Source organism: Wolffia australiana, chromosome 1 (genome assembly GCF_029677425.1).
Source record: "Wolffia australiana isolate 7733 chromosome 1, ASM2967742v1".
Lineage (NCBI taxonomy): Eukaryota > Viridiplantae > Streptophyta > Magnoliopsida > Alismatales > Araceae > Wolffia > Wolffia australiana.
Window position 1 is genome coordinate 19,643,394 of NC_135835.1, and position 11,165 is coordinate 19,654,558.

Here is an 11,165-nt window from a genome sequence, read left to right on the forward strand (position 1 = left end):
GATAGTTCGTCCTAGAAAGGGTAGGGAAGGCATTACAGACACCCAATGTACCCGTCACTCTGGGCACTCCCATGTTGGCTCTACCTCTGTCCACACAAGACCCTTCACCAGCCCCTGATATCGGCACCCCTCCTTGGACCACTAACCTTGCTCTGATACCACTTGTTGGAGCCTAGCTCTCTCACTTCAGCAACTCAAACAGAGAAGGGAAGGATAGGCACACAGAAAAAAGGATTTAAGTTCTCACTCTCTTGATCTCACAAAGAGAAACAAGAATAAAGAACACTTTGAGAGAGGAAGGAACCTTCATGCACACAGGATACTACAACAATGAAAACTCGTACATATTTATAGCCACACCCCCATAACTGCCTATGGATTGAAACAAACCCTAACCACACACTTGTCCATGTGCTTGGTCTTCAAAGACACCAGTCTTTAGCTCCTCAAAATAAGCTCCTGCCTCCAAATGTCCTTATGCCATGCTGGCTTGTTCTTTGTTAACTTATTCAAAAATACCAACTCCTAAATTAACTAACTCAAGATTAACTCTACAACAGCTTCACCCGGAATACTAATTTTTTTTATTACATGCAGGGGAGAATAAATATTCAGCAGATGGCTATATTATGATCAAAAGAATTTGGAATTTATAGACTCTTTCCAAAGATTTTAATCAATCTCTGCCAGTTCTCACAGAATTGCCAAAAGCATTTGACACCAAGCATCGAGTGCGATCATGCGAACACTGATTGATCTCTCTTTGGACTCCGTAAGCTGATGAAATCGCTGCAAATTGAGGTTCTTAATTTATTATTTCTCTTCACAAGTGACTAGCCTCTGGTCCATTCTGAAACTCTAAATAGTTAAGCAGAAGTATAATAGAGTTCGACATAACAGAATGGCCAGTAGAGTTTTAATGTGACAATAACTAGTAAGAGTAAATCACACACCCTATAAACTAGTTATAAGATTAAGGGATAGAAATCAATAGGATTAAAGATAGATAGTCCAAATTAAAGATAGATACCACAAATATAGACGTGTAGGGTAAAATATGGAGAGGTTAAACATCAAGGCAAATATTAAAATATAGAAACATTAAAGTTATAAAATGTATTTAAGAATGGTAAATAAGAAGAAACATGTAATCTCTTTTAACCGTCTTGCCCGCCCCTTCTTTCTATTTTTCTCTCTCTCTCTCTATCTCTCCCTGTTAGGGATTTGTCAGCCCCTTGAGAGAGGGAGCATGATAATCAAGGTACGTCTCCCCCCCCCCCTTCTTCTTGCCCCTTTGTGAGGAAATGGCCCATTTGGGGGCCATTTCTCTCTTATATAAAGGGGTATTCATCCCCCTTGAACCCTAATCTGTTTTGCAGCCCTCTAGTGTTTTTCTTTTTGTTTATTATTATTGTCTCTTCCTCTCTTCTCCTTTCTCTCTCCCTTGTTTATGGTCTTCATCACTCCTTGGTAGTTTTTTTTTTAGCAAAAAATACGGTGCCGGATACAGCCAACCCTGGGGTTGTGCCTGTAGACCGATCCATCCGTGCCCTGGACGCCACCCAGGGGGATTTTATTTATAAAGTGAAGTGTTTATCAACGTTTATAGGCGTGGAGCGAGTATCAATATCCCAATTACACTCGGATCCCACTCGTCCATGCCCATGTGCAGAAAAGAAAATGATACATAAGTGATACCTGGCAAGTACTCGGAGAAGTGCTCACGTTGACGTCTCACCGGAGCCCCCCTAGTGACGATGGTGGAGCAATGTTGGAGCTGTCCTCGCCTCCAACAAGTGGTAACGATGGGGTGCATGGCAACGCTCCATTCGAGGTGGGCTCAGTTCACCCCGCTAGTGTGAGATGATACAGCTTCGGATTAGGCGTAAGGATGAGCGCTGCCACCTCGAGTGTTCCACGTAATCCGCCAATCCCGCGGGCCTGCGGGCAATAGTATGCGAAGCGTGCGGACAGTCGGCAAGCCGAGATGGTCGACGCAATGGCAGCCCCTAGCTGTTGGCGGGAGCGCCTGCCAAGAAAGGAAAAGAGAAAAAGGGTTGCGGGTGTGTACCACGTGGTTGGCGAGGGCATCTGATGTTTGGTTGCCTTCTCGTAATTGATGATGAACGCTAATTGTGTGAGGTCGGCACCGCATGATGTCCTGCCATACACAGTATAGTCTCCATTGGGAGCATGTATCTGCATAGAGCATGTCAACTAACACTTGTGACTCAGATTCTACGACGATATGGAGGTTTCGTTCCGCGTAGAGGAGTAAACCGTCACGTATTGTCGTAGCTTCGGCTATTGTATTAGTTTGGATGCCATTGAAAGAGGAAAAAGCAAAGAGAATACTCCATGTATGATTGCGGAGGATAACCCCTCCCCCTGCTAGTCTCGGGTTCCCTTTAGCCACACCATCCACATTCAATTTGAGGATGTCGATTGGAGGTGGGTACCAACGGATAACCTTTAGCTGAATGCGGATAGGGGTAGGGATCACCGGAATGCCCCAAGAGCGAAGAAAGTCACACACGGGTGCTGAGTTGCATGCGCGGGGAGGGATGAGATGATAGATGCACCATATCCATAACTTGGCGCGCCGCATGATATCCACGACATGCATGGGCGAACCTGCAAAAAGAGAAGAGTTTCGCCCTTTCCATATCTCCCATAGTAAATAAGCTATGGTGATGTGTAGGATGGGGCTCCGTTTCGAGCATGTTGGCGAGAGAAACACCTTGCCAAAACACTTGAATGGGGTCCGTGGAGTATGAAGGAGTGGGCGGCAATGATGTGTGATTTGGCGCCAACAGTCTAACGTTGTCTCAGTATGGAAGGCCATGGTCTCAGTGCGTGGTCTCAGTGCGTGGGGATGTGGGACAGCAGTGGCAACGAGAGCTGAGAGAGTGACCTATACGGATCACTCGATCATCAGTTGGAAGGCCAGGATGTAAGAGTCTTCAGAGGAAAAAGGAGACGCGAGTAAGGATCATCGGATGCCATATGCAGGGACCCCAATGCTGAATGGGGGCTTTCTCACGAAAATGCTCTCAAGAAGATCTGCACGAGTAGGTACCATCCAGTGTGAGCGTCCAAATAGCACAGTCAGGAGTCAACCCGATTGGGGTAGTCTGGACCGCGTATAGTGTGGCTGAAGGGAGCCCATGCTGCTCCCATAGGTGTTGTATGTTGCCCAGTAGCAGATGGGCAACTATGAGTTGCACTTGCTGTGGTACAAACTGTGGGTGGCGGGCAAACGGCTCGTCAACATGCCAGGTATCAAACCAGGTGCTAATCTCTCCGCGACCAATATGCCAGCATGTAACCTAAGCGATCTCAAGCCAGTGGCGCTGCCACGTTCGCCATCTACGATGGCCCTGGATATCTACTGGATATCTCTCCACTGGCCCACTCGCCATACTTGGCTGAAATAAAGTTGTCCATAGGGAAGTGTGTGGTGCGCATACGCCATACGAGCTTCTTTTGAAGCATGTCCTAGACGTCCGTGAGGCGTTTCATCCCTAGACCCCCCTCTGCCGTTGGCCGACATGCTTTCTCCAAAGAAACCCAGTGATAGCGACTCTCTCCCTCGAGGTGACTAGAACATACGAAACGTGCGCATAGCCATTCAACTGAGCGGAGGACTATAAGAGATAGTGAGTGGACCGCGAGGATGTGTAGCGGGATACTCATGAGGGCATGTCAAATAAGTTGGATACGTCCTCTAGGGGATAGGAAACAAAGTTTCCATCCCTATAGCTTCTTTCTAAGTTTGCCCAGCAAGGCATCAAAGTAATGTTGCCTAGCGGGCCCTAGAAAGATAGGGCATCCAAGATAGTCGAATGGGAGGCATCCTCGTGCGTAGCGGGTATAGTGGTGGAAGAACAAACTATGAAGCTGCTCTTCGAGGCATTGACGAGCTGGCCCGAAGCTTGCTCGTATGCTGTAAGGACACTCATAAATTCCTTAATGGATCTTTTCGATCCATTGAGGAAGATAATGGCATCATTGGCAAATAGAGAGTGCGAGGGGATTGGGCAGCCCCTTTTCGTAAAATACGGTTGGATGAGGCCGTGGTCAATCGCACGTGTGCGTGATCGGCTAAATACCTCCTCCATCAATATAAAAAGGGTTGGCAAGATAGGATCGACCACGGCTTTGGAGTTCAAGGAGGAGTTGCTTTACTGCACCACATGACAATCTAGTGCCTTCCAGTGAGAGCCTTGGACGTAAGGATGTTCTTATTATCTATCTCTCTATGTCTACGTAGTAACCTTATCTGAGTTATTATATTCTGCATTTCTACCATAACATCCTAGTTTGAATTTCTTCCATCGAGTTATTTCTTCAACAATCCCACAAAAAGACACACAAACATATACTCTCTCTCTCTACATATCTCTATGTCTCTCTCTGTCTCTCTCTCTATCTCTCTTTCTTTTTCTCTCTATTTCTCTCTCTCATCTTTTAGAAGTTCTCAAAAATCTTCATCTTGCTCCATGGTTTTCACTATCTTTCTCTCCTTCTCACACACACTATCTCTTTTACTTTATAATATATCAATTCATTCAATCTGGTCGAAACTTTTTGATCTGACCACCTGTTTGGATCGTTCTTCTATTTCGATCACTGTTCCAAGTGGGGCTTGATGGACATATTTCATCACATCTGTCCTTCAGTGTGATTGACTTGGCGGACTCATAGTCGATCGACTTGATTCAGTTACACCCCTGAGAACGGTTCGAGTTTATCTTATGATGAATCTTTTTGAATTGTGTATCTAGATGAAGTTAATGAGTTGGCAAACTTCAACTTTATCTTTGCAAAAAAGATGGCATGGACATTGGAATAGAGAGATCGCCAACCGCCATGCCATTGAATCCATAGCAGGTTGGATTGTATAAATCGGAACTTCCTATTTAATTTTGTCCTCGATGCCCATCCTTTTGGTATGTTTGGTGAATCATTCAAGATCTCCCTGTCATGCTACTGTAAGCATAATGTTATTTTTATATCATACCCTACGGTGGCTAGGTTTTGAAACTATGATCATCCACGACAACAGAAGTACCATTCAGCTTTTATAGGTACAGATACTAGCACTCTTAAGCGGACGTCTAACGAAACGATAAAAATGATTTGTCTGCTTTCACCTCTCAGCTATCGAAGAATATTTGCATGTACTCGGATTAAGATGATAAGCTTGTTGATATGAGAAAATTATTTTAATGGCATCAAAATGATTTCAGTTTACCTGATCAATTGAAGGCTTACACAAAGATCGTTAAACATTTAAAGAACAACCACTACTCATCATATGCATTAGACCAACTGTATTCTTGTGTCATGCAAAGCATTAATTTTGTGTACTAAAGGCATGATTATTCTGATGAAAACATATGATCAGGAGATGGTTAAACCATATCGAGAAGGTTTTGAGAGTTTACAAATGCTTGTAGAATCTGGTAATCAGCCTCTGGCGGTCTTTGCAGGATGGACGAAAGGATTTGACGGATGATTGATCTATCTAGGTTGAAGTCACATTGATCTAGAGCCTAACGACAATGTCCACACAAATAGAATACTTTCTTGGGCATACGTAAGTTGATAAAATCATTGCAAATCGAGGCTCTTGAATAGCTCTTTCTGTTTCACAGGTCGCATGACTTGGGTCTATTCCTAAACTATAAATGTTCATGCCTCATCCAACAAATGCAGCAAAACAGCACGACCAAAAGTAACGATGGCAGCCAAGATGGAAGCCCCATTCGCAGTCCTATTTTGCTCGGCTCTTCTTTTCGTTGCTCTCCCAAACGCGAGGATGTTTGTGTGCGAGATGATTTTCCAAAGCGCAAAGATTCCAATTTGGTGTAACACGAGGATCGGATTTATACTTTGTGCTACGTCAAGAGAATAAACACTAAAAGCAATGTTAACGGCGTGCAATTTTAGGATGATTTAACACAAAACCATAACGAGAAGAACACAACTCAATTGAACAACACGTGACGGGTTATGCCACAAGCAAGCTCCCAATGACCTGTGTGGGCAGATTGAGAGTCGACGAGTGGGGAACGTTCTCGTCCAAGAGCGTCCACACCGTCGATGTGAGCGAGCTGATCCGATACCGGCAAGGATATTTTCTAACACGAAAGTGGTAGCTAATCCTATAATCGCGTTAAACTCGCTCAAAGACGATGAGTAATTTAGAGACCGGCACTGAGGGAAATAATTAATACCGTAAATGGAAGAGGGAAGAGGATGAAACCTGCAAACCGTGACTCGGTCGTTGGAACCAGAAGTGGCCCTTTGCGGATTCGCAAAATAGCTCAAATGCACTCTCAATCTCCGCCAACGGAAATCCACCAACTAATCTCAGTGACCACTTGGACAGTTGACCATTTTCACGTCCGTTAGCCCTATCAGCCGAAGAGATATTGAGAGCCGAAATGGTCGCAGGGATGGAGCAGTGACTGTGGTCAATCGCGGAAATGAGGGCTGCTAATTCTGGTCAGTAAGAGTAGGAATCCAACCACGGTGGATCTCGTTGTGATAGAGATTCTGGCAGTCACGGTGACCGATTGGAGAAATACAGAAAACTAATGCAGCTGCCCCGTGAGTTTGGACAAAATGGAATACCGCAGAAGATTATTCCTAGTTCACAGCCACCGTAGGTGGAGAGTTCTAGATGTTGTCGATTGGGATTGCAATCTCGACGACAGAGTTGATCGAAGAGTCGAGAATACCGAAAATACAAACTTGGATCGTTGATTAGAAGAATGTTCCCTCGTGCTTCTCTTGGGAGCGGAGGTTCACCGAGTTTATCATTCGAGGTCGCTGGCACATCCCTTCGTACAACACTTAGCTTCGGGGAAGAAGATCGGTGGCGCTCCACCCTGGTACAACACCACTAGAATTCCTACTCCAAACAAATGCTTCTTCTTCGAGGGAATGAGTAATCCAGAACTTGATGAACTTCTGATTCTTCTTCTTCTACACTTTCTTCTTCTTCTTCAGAGAGCAAACACAATGAAAAAAAAAGACCAATAACTGCCAATAATGACAACAAGATCTGGAGTTCCACACAAAAAAATGACTTCTTCTTAACTTCCACTTCTCCCCTTCTTAAAAATGTGGGGGAAGTGACAACTATGGAAGCCCAAATTGGGCCCCCTTTAAGGGGAAGGCCTATAGGGCCTCCCCTTAAAAGGGATTCTTTAGGGGAAGAAGAAGCCCATTATGGATCAGATGGTTGGTCTTCCATCAAAGAGGGTGTTGGAACCTAGGTCTCTCACTTAAGCTGCTCAGATAGAGAAGAGAAGCACAGACACCCAATCTCTTGACCTCACACTGAAAAAAAAAGAATTTAATTTCTCGCTCTCTTGATCTCACGTAGAAAAATAAAAGGAAAGAACACTTTGAGAGAGGAAGGAACCAGTTCATTCACAAAACATAAAACAACAATGGTACTCATACATATTTATAGGCACTCCCCCACAACTTCCTATGGACTCAAACTCAGCGTGACGACACACTTGTCCAAGGGCTTCGTCCTCCAAGACACCTAGTGTTGTGCTCCTAAAACTCAGCTCTTGCCTCCGCATCTCCCTATAGACCAGTGATCCCTGCTGACTTACTTTATTCATTGACCTATTCAAACATCAACTCCTAAAATAACTAACTCAAGATTACTATCCAACACTCCCCCTTAATCTTGATACTCCACATCCACATAATAACATCAAGGGATCCTTTGTGATGGCCTAGAAGATATTACATACATGCTCCTGTCATGTATCCATCAGATTGGCCCTTTCATCTGCCTTGACTTTGTCATTTTCAATTAGAAAATCTTCTGCATAATGTCCATATCGGTAAAAATTATAATACTTTACCTTTGGCTTATAACTCGGCTTGTAGTCATCATCTTTGCATCATCCATTGCTTCCACGACCTCAACCTCTTCCACAACCACATCTTCCACCATGCCTTGCAAGAAGTGCTTGCTCCTCTTCAACTACATTTTGTTATCTAAGATCGTCTTCTTGCACCTTCAATGAGCCCACAGGTTCTTCAAGGGGCATGGATTTGTTGTCACAAAATTGATCTATCGCCACGGTGACATTGTCAAATTTAGCCAGTGTTGCTTGCAGCAACCTTCAAACGACGTCGTCTTTCAACGTGATCACTCGACGCTTGGATCTCCACATCTTCTTCTTCAACTCTTCTAGAAAATATAGATTATTTTCTCACCATGAAGAAACTCTCCTTGATGAGTGCAGAAGAAAGTGGAGAAGACACTCTCCTTAAAAATATAAATGATCTTCTCAAATCTGGCTGGCATGTGTGCTTGAAATGAATGTCCCTTCCCTATTTATAGTTTACTTTAATTTTTTTTCTCAAAAACCCCAAAAAGTAAAATATATCCACCAATACCCTTATGGCCTTAGTGTGTGACCTTCTAGGCCATGTACCATTCTATTTAATAACTTTAGTGGCCTAGTAATAATTATTGGTCAACCTTATTACTTAACTATATCGACATGTAGATTAATTGACTAAGGCTCGATTTAACCCACTCTATAGGTAAAGTTTCTAGCTCGTGGGGTGCCAAGCTACACCTCATGCTCTAGAAGATACTGAGAAGATACTCTCTGATGGAACCTTTACCATCATCGGTTACCTTATATGAATAATCTATCATCCGTGCGAGACTCTCGAATGACTTGGGGTATGGTTTATCATCAACCCTAATCTGTCATTCAATTAGTACTGATACGTAATGGGGATCATTCAAGAACTCCTCCACCAATATCTTCATTACCCTAGCCAACGATTTTTCTACATCGTCTTCCTTGCATCAATCTCCTCTTATACCGACGGTGGATGATTCCCTCTTGACCACTCAATCATCTCCGCAAGCTTCTTACTAGATCTAAGCTATGACTTATTTGAATCTTATGATTTAAGGCTCCTAAGTCGTAGTCACAATGTAATCGTCCACTCACGACATGTCCTTCATGTCTCAGCTCAATGGATAGCTTATACAACAATGACTTGAATCAACCTGATTGACATTTAGGTATAATACCATATCCCTTTCTTCAAAGAGCAGCCACTATCTGTCCTTAGTGTCATCACACTATATGGCCTTGTGGGGATTCACATGGCTTAGTTAGTGGGCCTGCTATGTTTTTAATTGACGAAACCCTTTCCATCACAATATCTCCTTGTGGAATGATCTCCCTAATCAGGTAAAATTGCCTCAAAATGTGTTTTGAATTTTGATAAGACCGTGGTTCTTTCACTTGTGCTATTGCACCATTGTTGTCGCACAACAACGGAATAGGTTCTGAGATACAAGGAACAACACCAAGTTCCGTGATGAATTTATTCATCCAAACTATTTCCTTGGCGGCCTTGGTTGCTGAAATGTATTCAGCTTATGTCATCAAATCCATTGGTTTCTTGTATCCACATGGTTTATCTGCATTCTTAATGAAGTCATAATATCTGATAGCCTCATCAATTCTGAGATTCCAGCTACTCTAAGATTGCTTTAATCCATAAATGGAAATTCCAGCAGACTTTATCTGGAAATTCTTTTGATGCATAACCCTCTGGTTTAATCATATACACCTTTTCCTCGAGGTATCTATTGAGGAAAGTGATGCCGGACGTCGTCTCAACGGCGTCCGACCGTCACCGAGGGTAGGAACTTGGTGTCGTATCACTAACTAATCGGTTCACGTCCGCGACGTCAACCGACGGATATGCGGAGAACAAAAATGTATGTATGACGATAACGAGGATGATGGTCCTACTATGGTACGTGCAATGCGCCGACAAGCTATGAGAGCCAACCCGGAGGGGGGACGGGGTCGCCAAGCTGGGTCGACCCAGCCCTCCAAGTCGTCCGAGGTGGGCCGAGGGCGCGCACGCCGTCGAATGGGATAACTCCCACTGGAATGCTCACACGCGTCGGGCGCCCGACTGCACCGACAGGTAAGACGCTTCGCCTTTGTTTCGGCTTCTCTCAATCTGTCTCACTCACCTATCTAACCCGAGCGGGTGGAGGCAATCTGAAAGAGTACTGTAAGAAATAAGGACCGAAGAAGCGAGGGTAGCAAGGTACCTTCTTTCGCGAGGAGCGGTTGACTCGGAAGGAGTATGCCAATCACGAGCACGTGACAAGGGGAGGCGACCGGGCACAGCAGCAGCAGTGTAGCAGCAAGAGCGGGGGCGGCGCAGCGGCGCGGCGTCAGCGGGGCTCGAACGGCAGGCGGCGCAGCGGCGCGGGCACGCCTAGCGGCTGCGCGGCGCGGCATCAGCGCGGCTCGAACGGCGGGCGGCGCAGCGGCGGCCCTAGCGGCGCAAACGGAAGGCGGCTGCGCGGCGCGGCGACGGCGCTGCTCGAGCAGCGGGGCGGCGCGATGGCGGCCCTGGCGGCGCGGGCGCGGAAGGCGGCCGCGCGGCTGAGGCGGCGCGGCTGATCGGCAGCGGCGCGGGCGTGACTGGCCGCTGCGCGGCGCGGCGTCAGCGCGGCTCGAACAGCGGGCGGCGCAGCAGCGATCTCCTTCCCTTCCCCTTCTCTTCTCCTTCTCTTTTTCCTTTCTTCTTCTTCTTCTTTCTTCTCTTCTTCTCCACGACCTGACCCTTCTTTCTCAAAGTGCAATTCTTCAAAATTAGGTCAAAGGTGAGGGAAGCGCCCACCTCTTCCCCTTATATATGGGTGAAGATGGGCCCTTCCTTAAGTCCAATAACACAAAAGAAAAGGAAGTAAAATAAGCAAGAAAAATAGGAAACGGGCTTGTCAGGCCCAACATAAAAAGGGGGGGGGGAAAGGGTTCCTCATATGGGCCCTTCCCCCGCTACACGACAATACGAATAAAGGGAAAAACTATAAGATAAAGTAACTGACTGTAACGGTGTGCTCCGGTGGTCATCATCCGCGTCATGCCGAGTAACGGAATGCGGGATCCCGTGATGCTGCGGCGGCTCGTCGTGGTGGCTGGACTCGTCTCGGTGGCAAGCTGGGTAGTGCCGGCTCCTCGGGTGCTGAGTCGGGGACGTCCTGCTGCTCCTCTGCTGCTGGCTCGATGACGACCGGTGGTGACGCGCCATCAGAAAGCAGTCTTGTCATCCATTTTCCAAATCTTATA